Raw genomic sequence first — 18368 nt, 5'->3', positions numbered from 1 at the left:
GACTAATCCAAGCTTAGGTGGGCTAAACCATGTAAAATCATGCCTAAAACATCTAAAATCATGTGGTGTGGCCCGCGGAGTTTTGGAATGGCCTGATTTTTGTCGTGTCCATTCATCCTGGTGGTGTCCATATTCTGAATGGATTGGATGGCATATAAAATACATTGTGAGGCACACAATTCTAAATGACAGGCATTCCATCCCAACTATTCCATTGGGCAAGGACACCAATAAGGCAATCAACAATGGTTGGAAGATGCTGGAAACAACCTTAGCAGATAGTGTTTGCTGAGGTTTGGTCCAGTGTTTTAAAAACTAGAAGACACTGGAAACATACAGATGGAATTATGGGTTTGGTCCAGTGTTTTAAAAAATAGACCAGACCATCCAATCCAACCGAGTTCTACTGGAACTGGAGACCTTTTTAGTTTGGTTTTAATAAAACTACTCAAGCACTAAAAAAAAAAAAACATTAAAACTCAACTGAATAACGGCATACTGACACTGGAACCTGTAACAAAGAAGTATGAACTGTCAGTTTATTCGGTTTGAACCAAACTTGACTAAACTCAAAAGGACATGTGCAATTAGTATTGCTTCATATACATCATGAACTCTTCACCTTTTAAATATTGGCATTCATATTAGCTATTCACTAAATAGCTGAGGAACTTGCCTTGTAAAATGAAGTGAAAAAGGGCTAGATTTTGAATGAGTGTCTGAATGAACAACCAAAAGAAGCATATCAGACATGCTCAATGGCACATCAGAATCTCAGTATGAAGATGCAGACAGAGGCATCATGAGTTTACATGCATGCAGCAATTCAATGCAATGAAGAAGTGCCTGTTTTTCACTGGAACCATTTGCATAAGCATTAGGAGCATTCATTCCAGATGCGAGAATACTCTATGGAACATCAGACGATCTGTCATTGAGCAAACTCAAGGAAACAAATAGCAAGTTTAGATATAGAACTAATGCATATGCAAATATGCAATGATAACAGAACCATACCTGTAGTTGCACCATGAAAATAGTGTACATTTTAACATATTGCAAGTCATAGTAATCTTCAAATTGAAGGGACGCAACCTGTGAACAGCATGACATTAGGAAACATAGAATAATCACTACTAACAAAGAAAAATGCTAAAATATAGATTTCTATTAAACCATGAAATGGATTCTTACCTTCGTTAAACACGGGAGAATAAGATTCCTATACAATGGCATGGGAAAGAACTTTAGGACTGTTTCCAGCTATCACATCCACAAAGCATTAACAAATGCATAAGATTAACGGGAGATAAGAAAGATGAATAAATGAAAAAAAAACGTGTTACAGAAAAATATAGAAACCAAAAGTAACTTAGCACTAATAACTTTAGCTCCGTAGTTGTTAAAGCACAAACCAGCGGGGATTCAAATATATAGCCTAGAGGAATCCATGATAGAAAAGCATGCAATGTTGCCAGTGTTGCTCGTATAAGTTTTGTCCTTTGTGATGTAGATAGTACATATAAGTACAATTCATGAATTAGCTGAAATCACTGTAGACAAACCAAATGGGACGTCAGTAACATGGGCACTATAACTAACTAGAAATAGCAAGAACACAAACTACAATTAGTGGTTTGCATCTTTCCAAAGATGTATACACTTCAGTATTCCCATGTTGTCCAAACAACAGAAACCACATCAATTCATGAGTAATGAGCGAAACCGGAACCCCATGTATTATCTTCTCCAATATTAGAAGCTAATCTTCTTTCTTTCTGAAAACAAATAAGAATTCAGAATCTTCTTTCTAGAAGCTAAATTTGTCAACATGTTGTCAGTTGTAGGACACAAAAACTAGCCCAATGTACTATTCTTAAATAATGGCTCCAACATCAACTAACAAAATCCACTAATGATTTTATGTATGAACCATCTACCAGCAACCCAGGGATGAGGAATCAGGAAAGTGCTAATATGGTGAAACAATTATGTTATATATAGAGCAGCAAGCCCATCCACATGCCTCTAATCATGGTACACATGGATGATATCTAAGTTGTCCATCATGTGGTCCTGCTGAGAAGATTTACTGAGCCAAGAACAGGACTGGCCAACTTAGTATCACATCATCATCTTGGACTCTTCTTTCCTAAAATGTGGCCCTCTTAATGACTGAGCTGGCCTTATTCCAGGCCAAAAGGTTCTCTCTTCTATGCTTTCTTTTTTCTTGCCACCCAAACCCAATGATGTGGTTAAGGAATTCAAGGTAATCGATAAAAGTTAAACAACTATATCCTTATCCATGGTAGCTGTGGAGTCGACTTCATTCTTTCCCCAAGGACCCACAAGACAGATTCCATAAGGAGCCCTATATCTTTAGAACAAGATCCATCAGCATTTAAACCATTGGATTTCAAATATCTAACAGAATAAATAATATAAAATCAAAGAACTATCTATAGAGTAAGAAGGTAGCTCATAGTCATGCTAATCATTGAGCACACAAAGTCCGAATTCCCACTAGTCCCCACAACAAGAGATATTTATACATTTACATCAATTTGACAAACGAAAAAAAAATAAAAATAAGTAAATTCATTAGAAAAATAATACCTTAGATGGATCTTGAGTTAGCATTTTGTCCAATAACTCCAAAGCAAGGGGGTTAATACTCTTAAGAAAATGAAGTATAAATTAAGCCCGTCAACAAGAGGACTAATAAGGGACAGAGACCGTGTTTCATTTCCAGCAACTTTGATGCTACTTGAGATATTGAATTGGAACTTATCATTTGAAAATAGACCACTAAATCTAGAACTACTTACTCTTTGAAAACCTCCCCAATGTCTCTCCATTGGACTTTGTGGCTTCATTTCATTATACTTGGGCAAGTTGAAAACCTCCCAAATGTCCCTCCATTGTCTTCATTGGCAGATCTACACAACTAGAAAATTTTATGAATTTATCTACCTGCAACAAGCAAAAAACGGAGCACTAGCATTAACCTTCTCTACTGGGATCACAAAGTAGGAGGCTTACTTTTTAAATGAGGAAAACCAAACCCACACTGAAGTTTTTTTTTAAATATATATATTATTTTTCGAAGGTGAGCGAGACTACCATAGGTTTCAATGTTGTAATGAAGATTTTCTACCATTGAACTGAATGCTCAAATCCAAACTGATGCCAAGGTTGGGAAAAGAAAATTAAAACTGAAGTTTATGAAAAATACTAGAGTCGACGCAAAGGAACAATCAGGAAAAAAGAATATTCTGCATGATGAAAAAGTGTCCATTTAAGAAATATGATTGTATGTTAGGTGGGATGGTGGTCAAACAATGGAAAAACACGAATGTCCCTGAACACTAAGTTTGAATGATTACAACTATGGCCTTCCAAGAAAAAACTTCCGAATATACATGGGATTTTCTATTGCATGGTGTCTTTAAAAGCATGAACATGCTTAGCTTCCGAATATACATGGGAGGCTTGCTGGAACATAAATATCAATACAAATCAGACACTCAACTAAAAAGAAACAGATTGGTGAACTACAATATACCCACTAAAAGCATGGAGTAAATGTTGGTGCATGCTAACTTCTTAATTGATAAAAGAAAATTGCAAATATTGCTTCTAACCTGAGAAGTTTTTAACTACTTTTGTGCTATTTTTCTTGGATAAAGGCTTGACATTCAGGCAAGTCGAAGTCACCACTAATTGATCCTACCAGCATATTTAAATTTAAAAAAAATGAAGCTCTATAACAATGGATCTTGGAAGAACATGGAGAATATGAGCCAGCAAGAGATATAAACCCGAAGTAGAGACTTGTAATAAGAAAGCATATGCAGTTCATGTATTGCAGTCCAATATTAAAGTAATTACATGAAATAGCTTAAAATGCTTGACAGCTCAAAGTACGGTTAACGCCATCAAACAAACATAACATACATTTAAGCCATCAAACAGACATGTTAAATGCATTAATTAACCATGGTCTACTACTGGAAAATCATCCAGAAATTGTACTTCTGGAAGATCGGTCTGATCCTTTGGACGACAAACTAGAAGTTCATAGCCAGAAATCAAAACAAAACAAAACAAAATCCCTGGTGCCTCAGAAATACTTAGGTCGAGACATGCAAAAAATGGTACAGCAAGATGGCTCCTTGACGTAATCTTCATAAGAGGAAAAAACTCCATAGAAAAAAAATCAATGAAACTTATCTGATTCCCACATGTATCCCTAATCCTAAAAACAATCATACATGTATCCGTCTTTTTTTTTTTAAATTTATTATTTTAAACACACCACCTGAACTGTTATTAATATGAAATGGGGTCCGTACGTCTATTTGGGCGGGTGCCAACAAAAAAGTGAGGCCCATCATATACATGCATCGCATACAAAAATTGTCTAATAGACTCTAGACACGTCTACAAGAATTCAAACCGAACGGTCAGCCCCAGATACCATGAACCGCAGAGAAGCGGAGAACAGGCTGATTCTAATCACAACTCCCTGGAATTGATGGAGGCGCTTGGTTGATGTGACCCATTAATCTGCAAGGATTAAGTTCCAGCGACTCATCCTTAAGGAAAAGCTATCTACCACTTCAAATCCGGATGGAGAACTTGACATCATTGCAAACAAAGAGGCCCACTGCAGCTAAGATGTTAAATAACAGATTGAGGGAACCAAACGATCTTATTGAGGCAGAGAAGCTCCAAAGAAGAAAATGGAGAGGTAGCCCTTCCAGAGGATAGCAAACCTCCTCTTTTTTCTATTTTTTCTCATAAACGCCAACAGCTGCCGCACCATGTACCATTATCTGCTGCCAGGCACAATAGCACCCACAAGGGCTGCACTTCAAAACTCTGAACCAGCATAGCCGTGACTTGATTGGAGAACCTGGGCTTCTTCATACCATGAATATTAAACAGACCATCCATAGCCATCTCATGATCTACTACGGAGAGCAGGGGAGACTTCAATGTCTTGATTTGCTACCCTCGAGCCAGGCCATTGTTGCATTCCATTAGGATTTTTAACATCCATGAGTTGAGCTCCAACATAGTAGACCGAAGCAGTAACGCCCCAGATTTTTGCCAACTTGGCGATGGATGTCCTTAGGCAATGGGTTGATCCCAATACCTTATTAACTTCTCAAAAATTCCATTCCAAAGTCTAAAATCCCTTTTTAACCCATTTCTTTCAAAATCTCACCTTTCACCACCTTATTCTTCAAATTTTTCTAAGTACTTTTATATTAGACACAAATATTAAAATTTAGATGATGAAGAACAATACTTAAACTAAAAATTTTCATAAATAGTAAATAAATAAATAAAATAGGTTTTTAACCATTAACCTTTTGAAATCTCATGAAATAAGTAGGATATTTGGATAGATCAGCTTCTCCTACCTGAAAAACATATATTGCATATCGCGTAACTCATACCGGATTGAAAGATACACCCGTTTCAAATATCGGGTGGTGAAACCACAACCAGACAGGACAGCGAGTCGGCAATGGCATCGCCGCAACGGCGAGGGCATCACTGCAATGGCGAGGCTTCGCTGTCCAGCGGGCCGGGTGGCCCGTTTTCTGCAGTTTTTTCGTCCAACTTCGAAAAGTCATATCTCCCTCGTTATAACTCCAATTTAGGTGATTCAAAAGCCAGATTGAAGCATGATAAGTCTAGTTTCATATAAAAATAAGTGAAAAATATAATAAAATTTTTAATATAGTTAAATATAGGTCATTATGACAACTATTTGAATATCATTAGTTTGGACAACTGCTGCTTCTAGAATTTTTAGAATTTTTCTACAACACAAAATCTAATGAAATTTGGTGGAGATGAAGTAGACTTAATGATGAACTACTAAAAAATAATTAAAATAATATACTAACTAAAAGTGCTATAAAGGGGCGTAGAACTGCCCTAGGACCATATTCTGTTGTAATTATGACATAATTTAGTTAAGTAGTAAACTGAATAATCAGTAGAATTAGCTTGAACTACTTTTTATACAAATTATAAAATCCAAAACCTTTAAAATTATTAACTCAACATTACTTAAAAACTTATGACCAATCTCAAAACCCAGTTGCTCTCGGGAGCATCTTGAAACTCTGTATCGGACCTGGACTGCGTGTCGAAAGTCCGACTACTGCGAAACTATACGGTTATGACCTTCTTATTGGGCTTGACAACTATTCCAAAAATTAAGTCCAAATAGTATCCTGAACCACACAACTTGAGCTCGAAGCAAAGTGTGTGAGAAACGCGAATATCTTTAGGAAATGAACTTAAACTTAAGTGATTTGAGTCGTTCGCTTGCAGGCCAAATTTAAGGTTTCAGATCGTCAGATTCTAACCCAACTACACCCTCAGATCAAGAAAAATTTTCAACACATCTCAGTATACTTGTGGCCCTAATCGAGTAACAATGACCATTGAACTAAAATAGGTCCTCCGCGGTCGATCCACTGATCCATTGGATCGAAATCTTAACCTGACTTAGATCCATTATCAGGGAACTTTCCCCTGACCATGTGCAGGTAAAGGACCTCCAGATGAGCTTCGTTGGCCTGAAACAAATGCTTTTTGGCTATACCCTAAGTATACCATGCCCTGGGGCCATTTGAACCAGTTCTGGTCCTATATAAGGCCCTTATCTCACCCCATCTCTCTCATATACGAATTTTCTAAAAAAACCCTAATGGAGAGAGAAAGAGAGAGAGAGAAGGAGAGAAACGGGTGGAGATCGAAGGGAGACCCTTGGAGTTTGCTGCCGTGGTTCATTCCTACTACTCCATGCGTTGAATCGCCTCTACATGTAGCTACACCGCCGAATCTAACTTCAATTTTGGTAAGAAAACCTAACCCTAATCTTGTTAAAATAGAGTAATCGACATAATAACTAACCTGTTTCATGATTTAGGTAGTCATTCTTCTATAGACGGAAGTATAGGATTCGAACCGAGTTCAGAATTGGCGTACCGGCGAAAGGTGCAGACTATAAACATTTAGGTTATAGTTTTCAAGGCTTTCAATGTCAGCTAATGATTTATGGCTGACTTGATTGCTGCCATATGATCCTAGTTACGATGCTTTGTATATATTATACATATGTGAACTATATTGAAATCAAAGATGCATTCCATGTGTTTGTTAAAATGTTCGAATGAATATGAAATTATGATTTGTGTTCGTCATGACTGTAAACATAGGATTCATGGTTGTCATCGGTATTATGATTACTATGTGTGATGATTTGCTATAATATATATCGTAACTAACCTAGTTCATATAGTAGGTAAAGGGTAGCCTAAGTATTTGATAAAATGTTAGAATGAGTGTGAAATCCTGATTTGTGTTTGTCATGATTTCTAATCTAAGATCAATATTTGTTATACGCTTTATAACCTACGTTGTGTAGGAAATTGCTATAGTTCATGTCGTAACTAATCTAGTCTATGTATTTAGTAATGTGCAGTCTAAGTGTTTAATAAAATGCCTGAATGAATAAATGCTTGTTGAATTGTATTTAATGAGGCCATTGAGATGGGATTCTTAAGTACCTTGTCTATATTTACAGTTTCCTTTATGTAACATATCTTGCTACTATGTGATTTATGGATGAATGCCTATGTATGATAACATGTACTCTATGTGTTTGTTAAAATGCTTATATGAGATTTATATTTGAATTGGTTGCTACATGCTGTCTCTGACTATCACATGTGAATACTATTTTTTGAAATGTGATTAGGACTACTATGTAGTCCAGGAAATCGGTAATGATTTCTGAATTAGTGTCCAAGGTCATTTTTGCCACACAAGACACGTTCGATGAATCCGAGTCGTACGCTGTTTGTCGACAGTGGTTAGGCCACGTGGAGTGCTTATGCGCTCCATGTCGATTAAGTCAACATGCGCTCGTACCAGTCGAGCTTGTCAAGTAACCCGATTAGCCAAATGTATGTCTACCATGTATGGATGTTACTGCTTGAATCTAAGGTATCAACTTACTAGTGGAAAGCCCGTTTAACCTTGGTACCATGATCCGCTAAGACTCATGAGCTGAGCATGGTGGTATGGGACACCGTGGTCGAGCTATCGGCCTACGTTGGGGCGATGAGCCTCCCCTTAGTGACCAGTGAGCAAACCAAACTCATGAGCCGAATTCGGTGGTTTGGGACACTGTATTCTAGCTGTCAGCCTACAATCAGGTGACGAGCATCTCATAGTGACCTTGAGTATACTCTAGGATTACGCTAAGGCGACAAGTCTTTCCGTAGTTACCTCGAGTATAAAATAGGCCTACCCTGGCGCAGCTTGGTTGTTGTCCCCAGTTGGGTTGGTGATGAGCCTTTGAAAATAGACTGTTAGTTGGTAGGGCGTTGGTGGTGTGACCTCGATTATGAATTAAGCCCACGCTGAGGTGAGGAGCCTCCCGTATCAACCTATAGTGTAAACTCGTGAACTTACCTATCGTATGTGATTAACTAGGATTGGCGACCCTAGATGGATCATTGTTTACGTAAATGATACAAAAAGAGGTACCTTAGCTTCCCAAACCTACTATATAAATAAGTCTAATTAAGAACTTGGCTAATCACGTACATGCATCGCATTTTCATGTGCCTTTGGCATTAGAGTTGAGCACAAAGGAAGGGGTGCATGCCGCGATCGTGAGATGATGTCGCAAAGGGAGTGCAGGCGAGGGCATGCATCATTATAACATATCATCGCTACATTAACAAAAGTACTTGGGACATGATTGTTGTATTGCTTTATCATTACTACTTGACTGAATTAATAACATGTTAACCTTTGCTTTATAGTTCCACTGAATTAGCTACTCATTCCTACCTAGGATGGTATTTTAAAACACCACCCAGACTCTGGTTTAGATGCAGGTGATGGCGAGGTCTATACAGTAGAGTTGAATTTCGTAGGCGAGGAGGAAGGATTCTCCTACGTTCAACTATCGGGCGGATCTATGTAGATCTCATACCGATACGCAGGGATTACTAGGATACTTGTTTAGTTGAACACATTTACTTCCTACATTTTATATGTTTAGAAACAATACATGTATATCTTTAGCATGGATCCATACTCATACTCCGAATTTTGTGAAACGTTTTCATAATTAAATGTATATATTTCAGTATTCCGCTTGCCAAATTACATTAACTCTGGAATATGATATGTTGTTTTAGTATAATCCCACTTATGTTTAAATGTACTAATATGGATAAAATTCAATCATCATTATCTATGTTGCATAAGTGATGCGTTAGAACTCAGGAGTAGAGCTTTGCTTGACCCCCGATTTTCTGGTCGTTACAAGATGGTATTAGAGCATGATTTGGATTAAACTGGACCTGGATTATGGTAACACGATACACACTGACGCACTCTGATTTAGGAAGGGGGCGATGGAATTTAGAGACGACATTAGGATCCCAAGGTTTCGCCGACAAGTGAGACCGAATATTGTAATTTAGTTTACAACATATCTTCAATCACGTGAATCGACATAGGTCGCCTCTAGGCCGTCAGTCAACGGGTTTGAGTCGTTAGTTGATGAATTCCAAACCTGAAACAGATTCGAATGGCGCGAATACGGGCACGTTGGACTACAAAAGCAGACCTAAACCAGGAAGTTTAAAGCGGAGTAATGAGATAACTAGGACCTTGAGACTAAGGATTTTACAAAATCTGACAGTATAGGAAATCCAATAAATTAATAACGTGAACCCTAGGACCTCTTTAGCAGGTATGAGCATATGTGAAGTGCTCAAGCGCAGTTAAATTCAAGTTCGGACAACTCAATTCCAATCAGACAACTTTTGACCCTAAGCGATAAAACAATTTCGTATATTAGAAATGGTACGAAATCATCTACGTATGAGCATCGACTTTAGATTACAACTATCGGATTACCGCTACTCCTAAATTAAGACTAGGCTACTGGTTATACTAAGGATTGTAAAAGACTGATTATGCTAGGATAAATAAATGATAGACTTAGTTAGTCGGCTTGATTAGGTTGGAATGAGATCTCATTCTTTCGTTGAATCCCCTTGATACTTATAGGCTTTTTCAGTAACTCTTAGGAAGCTTGTCTGACTTAGAAACTATTCACGCTCAGAGAAAACTTATATATCCCTCTGATTGAACGTTAGGTCAAATCAACACACCCCTTAAAATTGTCTTCTCAAGGACTTATTACAATCGGGAACACGGAGTAGAGGAACTATATATAAGCGAAGTATTCACGGTTTGAATTTAATTCTAAATCCTGGAAGTTAGCAATGAAATTAATGCTCTGATCAAGCAGAAGATCGGGATCAAGTAGGATTAAGAACTGATACGACAAAATTTCCGTCATAGCAAGGAAGAAGGTTTGTGTATCCGGCTCAGACCCACTACACAACTTTCCTTCCATTGGCCGGACCACTTACAACCAAAAGTTTATTACTTCACCTTTGAGAAGTGTTAAGAACATATAGCCAATAGGGATTATTTTTTTTTTAGGCCCAAGAAATTCCTCAAATAGGCAACAGACAGTTAGGGATTAGGTCCTGAATCATAGACCGTTCTGGCATACATATTGTGTATATGAATTTAGAAGGATAGTCTGCCCGTTAACTCGTTTTGTCCAACTTCCTTATGTACTAATAATGTATAGATTATCTTACGGTATTAACTGGACATGATTAAAGAGGGTAAGTCGGGACCGTAACAAACGTTTCTTCTTGGGTAGAATTAGGCAACTTGCCACAAACTCACACCCATCCCTGAAATTAACTACAACAGCCATCATTTTAACTCCTTTCTATAACCATAGATACCAATGTCATAGCATACATCATTGATGAAAGGAAGACCAATGTTTTGGGAGATTGTATCCCATTTCATGTCAAGGATAGGTACTAAATTATACCTTGATCCGACATACGGGTCGGGATATAGATCCTTGAGCCTTGAGAGTGAAAATAATTTTTAAGGGGGTAGAACATTATGAGCCCAATCTAGTTAAGTTAATTCATACATCCGTTTGATCAAAGTGGCGCAGCAGAAGCATAGTGGGCCCCTGCCCCACTGGCCCATGATCGAAGGAAATTGATCCAGGCTGTACGTAAGGATAGGTCACTAAATAGGATCTGAATCTTCCTTAGAATGTCAATAATGAAATCATCGAAGGAAAGTAATTAGGGTCCAAGTATTAAACCAATTCATATTAAAGAATAGGCCTAACAATGAGTACGAGCTGAATTACAATAACCAAGGTCAGTGTATCTACAATGTGCTCATTAAATATGAACTTAATAGGAGCCTTAGCCAATTTCAGGGTGAAACAGTTTCAAGGAGGAGAGACTAAAGTGAGCCAGACTAGCAAAGATAGCATGCACCGTATCACGTATATAAAATTAAAATCAATAAAACTTATGCAAAAGGAATAATAAAATCTTTACTTATTATCCTAAGTTAATTTCGAGGACGAAATTATTTTTAAAGGGGGTAGATTGTAATGCCCCAGATTTTTGCCAACTTGGTGATGGATGTCCTTAGGTAATGGGTCGATCCCAACACCTTATTAACTTCTCAACAACTCAATCCCAAAGTCTAAAATCCTTTTTTAACCGATTTCCTTCAAAATCTCACCTTTCACCACTTTATTCTTTAAATTTTTTTAAGTACTTTCATATTAGACATAAATCTTAAAGTTTAGGTAATGAAGAACAATACTTAAACTAAAAATTTTCATAAATAGTAAATAAATAAATAAAATAGGTCTTTTATCATAAACCTTTAGAAATCTCATGAAATAAGTATGATATTTGGATAGATCAGCTTCTCCTACCCAAAAAACATATATTGCACATTGCGTAAATCATCCTGGATTGAAAGATACACCCGTTTCAAATATCGGGTGGCGAAACCACCACCAAACAAAATAGCGAGTTGGCAATGGCATTGCCGTAGCGGCGAGGCCTCGCCGTCCAGCGGGCTGGCGGGCCGCAGTGGGCCAGGCGGCCCATTTTCTGTAGTTTTTTTGTCTGACTTCAAAAAGTCATATCTCTCTCGTTATAACTCTAATTTAGGTGATTCAAAAGCCAGATTGAACGTGATAAGTCTAGTTTCATATAAAAATAAGTGAAAAATATAATAAATTTTTTAATATAGTTAAATATAGATTGTTGTGACAACTATCCGAAAATCATTAGTTTGAATAGATGTTGCTTCTAGAATTTGTAGAATTTTTCTACAACACAAAATCTAATGAAATTTGGTGGAGATGAAGTAGGCTTGATGACGAACTATTAAAAAAATAATTAAAATAATATACTAACTAAAAGTGCCAGAAAGGGGTATAGAACTGCCCTAGGACCATATTCTGTCGTAATTATGGCATAATTTAGTTAAGTACTAAACTGAATAATCAGTAGAATTAGCTTGAACCACTTTCTATACAAACTACAAGACCCAAAACCTTTAAAATCACTAAATCAACATTAATTAAAAACCTATGATTAATCTCAAAACCCAGTTGCTCTCGGGAGCATCTTGAAACTCCATATCGGACCTGGACCACGCATCGAAAGTCCGACTACCGCGAAACTATACGGTTATGACAGTTTTATTGGGCTTGACAACCATCCTAGAAATCAAGTACAAATAGTATCCTGAACCATACAACTTGAGCCCAGAGCGAAGTGTGTGAGAAACGCGAACATCTTTAGGAAATGAACTTAAACTTAAGTGATTTGAGCTGTTCACTTACAGGCCAAATTTAAAGTTTCAAACCGTCAGATTCTGACCCAACTATACCCTCGAATCAAGAAAAAATTTCATCACATGTCAGTGTACTTGTAGCCCAGATTGAGTAATGATGACCGTTGAACTGAAACAGGTCCTCCTCGGTCGATCCACTTATCCGATTGGACCAAAATCTTAACCTGACTTAGATCCATTATTAGGAAACTTGCCCCTGACCGTGTGTAGGTAAAAGACCTCCAAATGAGCTCCGTTGACCTGAAATAGATGCCTTTTGACATACCCTAAGTATACCATGTCCCTGTGGCCATTTGAACCAGTTCTGGGCCTATGTAAGGCCCTTATCTCACCCCATCTCTCTCATATACGAATTTCCTAAAAAAAACCCTAAGAGAGAGAGAGAGAGAAGGAGAGAAAGGGGTGGAGATCGAAGGGAGGCCCTTGGAGTTTGCTGCGTGGTTCATTCCTACTACTTCACGCGTTGAATCGCCCTACATCTAGCTATACCGCCGAATCTAACTTCAATTTGGGTAAGAAAACCTAACCCTAATCTTGTTATAAGAATCTAAATAGAGTAATCGATATAATAGCTAACTTGTTTCATAATTTAGGTAGCCGTTGTTCTGTAGACAGAAGCGTAGGATTCGAACCGAGTTCGTAATCGGCATATTAGCGAAAGGTGCGGACTATAAACGTTTAGGTTATGGTTTTCAAGGCTTTCAATGTCAGCTAATGATTTATATCTGACTTGATTGCTACCATATGATCCTAGTTACGATGCTTTGTATATATTATACATATGTGAACTATGTTGAAATCAAAGATGCATTCCATGTGTTTGTTGAAATGTTCGAATGAATATGAAATTATGATTTATGTTCGTCATGACTGTAAACATAGGATTCATGGTTGTCATCGGTATTTTGATTACTATGTGTGATGATTTGCTATAATATATGTCGTAACTACCCTAGTTCATATATTGGGTAAAGGGTAGCCTAAGTGTTTGATAAAATGTTAGAATGAGTGTGAAATCCTGATTTGTGTTTGTCATGATTTCTAATCTAAGATCCATATTTGTTATACGCTTTAAAACCTACGTTGTATAGGAAATTACTATAATTCATGTCGTAACTAATCTAGTCTATATATTTAGTAATGTGCAGTCTAAGTGTTTAATAAAATGCTTGAATGAGTAAATGCTTGCTGAATTGTATTTAATGAGGCCATTGAGATGAGATTCTCAAGTACCTTGTCTATAGTTACAGTTTCCTTTATATAACATATCTTGCTACTACGTGATTTATGGATGAATGCCTATGTATGATAACATGTACTCTATGTATTTGTTAAAATGCTTATATAAGAATTATATTTGAATTGGTTGCTACATGCTGTCTCTGACTATCACATTTGAATACTATTGTTTTGAATGTGATTGGGACTACTATGTAGTCTAGGTAATCAGTAATGATTCCTGAATTAGTGGTCGAGGTCGTTTTCGCCACGCAAGACACGTTCGATGAATCCAAGTCATACGTTGTTTGTCAACAGTGGTTAACGTACGCTCGTACCAGTCGAGCTTGTCAAGTAACCCGATTGGCCTAATGTAACGCCCTGAAAATCGGGGGTCAAGCAGAAGCCCGACTCCCGAGTTCCAACACATCACTTATGCAACATAGAAAATGATGATTAAATGTTGTCTGTATTAGTGCCTTAAACATGAGTGAGATTATACCAAACAACATATCATACTTCAGAAATAGTTAAATTACGCGAGCGGAAGACTGTGATAATTGTATAAAATGTATAAACTGTTGTAAGTCTCCAAAATGTGAATATGTTACCAAGTTAAATATATATATGTATACTCCCAAAATGGACAAAATGAATATATATGGGTGCTCCAAAATATAAAATGGCAAGTGTAATAGCATCTATATAGCATCCTTGCAACCCCGTCGATCAGAACGCGGCTACATAGACCCGCCTGATAGCTGCATATAAGAGAATTCCTCCTCATCATCATAAAAGTCTGGCTCTGCCTCGAAAGCATCGTCATCATCTGCATCTACAACAGAGTCTAGTTGGTGTTTAAAACACCGTCCCAAAACATGGGAGCGAGTGATCAACTCAGTGGAGCTCTAAAGCAAAGGTTAACATGTTATCAATTCGGTCAAGTAGTAATGATAAAGCAGTACAACACTCATGTCCTAAATACTCTTGTTAATGCAAAGATGATATGCGATAATGATGTATGCCCTCGCCTACACTCCCTCTGCGACATCATCTCACGATCGCGGCATATAACACTCCTGCTATACTCAACTCCAACACCAAAGGCACATGCAATGCGGTGCATGTGCGTGATTAACTAAGTTCTTAATTAGACATATTCATACAGCAGGATTGGGAAGTTAAGGTACCTCCCCTTATATTATATACCCAAACATTGATCCATTTAGGGTCGTCAATCCTAGTAGTCACATACGATAGGCAGTTTTCAATTAACTACGGAGCGGCTCGTCACCTCAGCGCAGACCTGGTTTATACTCAAGGTCACTACGGAAAGGCTTGTCACCTTAGCGTAGTCCTAGTGTATACTCGTGGTCAATACAGGCTCGTCACCTGATCATAGGCCGACAGCTCAAATACAGTGTCTCATTCATCACCATATTCGGCTCATGAGTTTGGGTTGCTCACTGGTCACTATGGGGAGGCTCGTCACCCCAGTGTAGGTCGACAGCTCGACCACGGTGTCCCATACACCACCATGTCCGGCTTATGAGTCTTATCAGATCGAGGTACCAAGGTTAAACAGGATCTTCACTATTAAGTTGTTACCTTAGATTCAAGCAGTAGTGTCCATACATGGTGAACATATAATGGGTCAATCGGGTTACTTGACAAGCTCGACTGGTATGAGCGTATGTTGAATTAATCAACATGGAGCACATACGCACTCCTTGTAGCTTAACCACTGTCGTTAATCTTCATATGACTCGGATTCATCGAACGTATCCGTCGTGACTAAAACACTGTAGCCACCGATGGTAAACCGTTACTGATTGCCAGAACTACATCGTAGCCCCAATCATTCTCAACACAATAAGCATTCACATTTGATAATCAAAGACAACATGTGACAACTAATGCTACACATAAATCTTACTTGAGCATTTCAACACAACACATACTACACATGTTACCATACCTAAGCATTTCATCCATATATAACATAGTAGTAAGACAGGTACATGGAGGATATCATAACCATAGATAAGGGAGTTGAGAGTCCCATCTCACCACCCTTATTACATACCTTTACACAAGCATTTTATCAAACACTTAGACTACACATATCACACATGTAAATAAATTTGTAAAACACATATTAAGGCAAATCCCTTCACATAGGGGTTACCAGATGCACAACAATCATGTATTTACAATCAATAATCATGGCGAGTACAAATCCAAATTCCATGTTCATTCAAGCATTTCAACAAACACATGAAATGCGTTATAAATCAACATAGTTTATATATAAGCATATGTACGGAAAACCTCGTATCTAAACACATGTGATAGCAATCAAGCCAGTCATAAATCATTACTGATATTGAAAGCCTTGAAAACCATAACTTAAACATTTATAGTCCATACCTTTCGTCGGTAGACTCATAACGGGCTCAGTTTGAACTCTAAGTCTTTGTCTACGACACTAAAACAACCTAAAGCATGAAATAGGTTAGTTATTCCACCATCTGCTCTATTTGAATCCCTAAAACAGGTTAGGGTTAGGATTTCTTACCCAAGAACGGAGTCGGAATCGCCGAGATAGCAATATAGACAACCTGATTCGACACGTGGAGCGATGGGATCAAGTCCCAGGAACTAACTCACTCTCTCTCTCTTCTGGGGTTTATAGAATTCGTATGACAAGGGAGAGAGAGGGTTTAAAGCCCTTATATAGGCCCAGAACTGATAGGAATGGCCCTAGGGCCATGGTATACTTAGGTTATAATCAAAGACTGGACGCTTCGGTCTAACGGAGCCTTTTCGGAGGCCCCTTTTCTACACGCAGTCGGACTTAAGCTCTTTGCCATTAGATTTAGGTCAGGTTAAGATCTCGGTTCGATTGAATTAGTGGATCGGCCGCGGGAGACTAGTTTCAATTCAACGGTCACCGGTACTCGATCAGGGTCACAAGTGCACTGAGATGTGTTGAAAATTTTTTCTGATCCGAGGGTGTAATTAGGTCAGAATCTGATGGTTTGAATCCTTAGATTCGACTTGCAAGCGAACAACTCAATTCACTAAAGTTTCAGTTCATTTCCTAAAGATATTCGCGTTTCTCACACACTTCGCTCCGGGCTCATGTTATGCATTTCTGGATACCTTTAGGACTTGATTTCCGACATGGTTACCAAGTCTATCAAGGCGGTCATAACCTTATAGATTTGGGGAAATCGGACTTTTGACGCACGTTCCAGGTCTGATACGGAGTTTCGATGCGCTCCCAAGAGCAACTAGGTTTTGAGATAGATCCTAAGTTTTTAGGTAATATAGCGTTAGCGATCCTGCAAATTTTGGGTCATACAGATCATATTTTAAGTGATTAGTGCTAATTTCACAGATAATCTAGTTTAGCACCCAATTAATCCACATCTAATTTCTAAAGGATTTGTTCCTTAGTGATTTCTGCCTGAGGCGGTACTCGGGTCTTTGTACAAATTTTTCTGAGACGTTATAATCTACCCCCCTTAAAGAAAAATTTCATCCTCGAAATTAGTACCTTTTCATACTCCTCGAGAATCTGAGGGTAGTTCTTTCGGACCTCGGCTTCTGTCTCCCAAGTAGCCTCTTCCTCAGTGTGATACGTCTATAATACCTTCACCAGCGGGATAAACTTGTTGCGCAACACCTATTCTTTCCTGTCCAGAATATGCGTATAAGTAGTATCTTCACTCAACTACACCTGCTCCCATTTGATAATGTGGGAAAGGTCAGGAACATATTTCTTCAACATCGACACATGAAATACATTGTGCATGCCTACGAGTGGTGTGGGCAAAGCCAGGCGGTACGCTACCACCCCCACTCATTCCAATATCTGGAATGGGCCAATAAATCTCGATGTGAGCTTCCCCTTCTTTCCAAACCGAAGGACTCCCTTCATGGGGGAAACTTTTAGAAATACATGGTCCCCGACCTCGAACTCTAGCGGTCACGGCCTCGTATTGGCATAGCTCTTCTGCCTACTCTGTGCTACGAAGAGTCGATGCCTGATAATGTCGATCTTTTCTGAAGTCACCTGAATTAACTCTAGGCCAATCAAGCTCTTCTCGCTAACTTCTGCCTAGCAGTGTGGTGCTCGACAAGGACGCCCATACAAGGCCTCCTAGGGAGCCATGCCAATACTCGTCTGAAAACTGTTGTTATACGCGAACTCCGCATAAGGAAGACAGTTATCCCAACTGTCCTTAAAATCCAGCACACAAGCTCGCAGCATATCTTCCAACACCTGATTTACCCGTTTCGTCTGCCCGACAGTC

The 18368-nt window shown here is 38.3% G+C and overlaps 1 long non-coding RNA gene across 1 annotated transcript in view; it reads right to left on the bottom strand.

The window, feature by feature from the left end:
- Nucleotides 1–1023: 1023 nt before the first annotated feature.
- The window catches only part of LOC131254833 (uncharacterized), a 30502-nt gene continuing 13157 nt past the window's right edge, over nucleotides 1024–18368 (bottom strand). The window contains exons 2-3 of the long non-coding RNA XR_009175943.1: nucleotides 1416–2939; nucleotides 1024–1263 (exon numbers count right to left, since the gene is read on the bottom strand). This is a non-coding gene — a long non-coding RNA (uncharacterized LOC131254833). The remainder of the gene's footprint in view (nucleotides 1264–1415; nucleotides 2940–18368) is intronic.

Source organism: Magnolia sinica, chromosome 9 (genome assembly GCF_029962835.1).
Source record: "Magnolia sinica isolate HGM2019 chromosome 9, MsV1, whole genome shotgun sequence".
In the NCBI taxonomy this organism is placed as follows: domain Eukaryota; kingdom Viridiplantae; phylum Streptophyta; class Magnoliopsida; order Magnoliales; family Magnoliaceae; genus Magnolia; species Magnolia sinica.
Note: the sequence above shows the minus strand (reverse complement) of the source record. Positions and strands in the feature narration are given on the sequence as shown.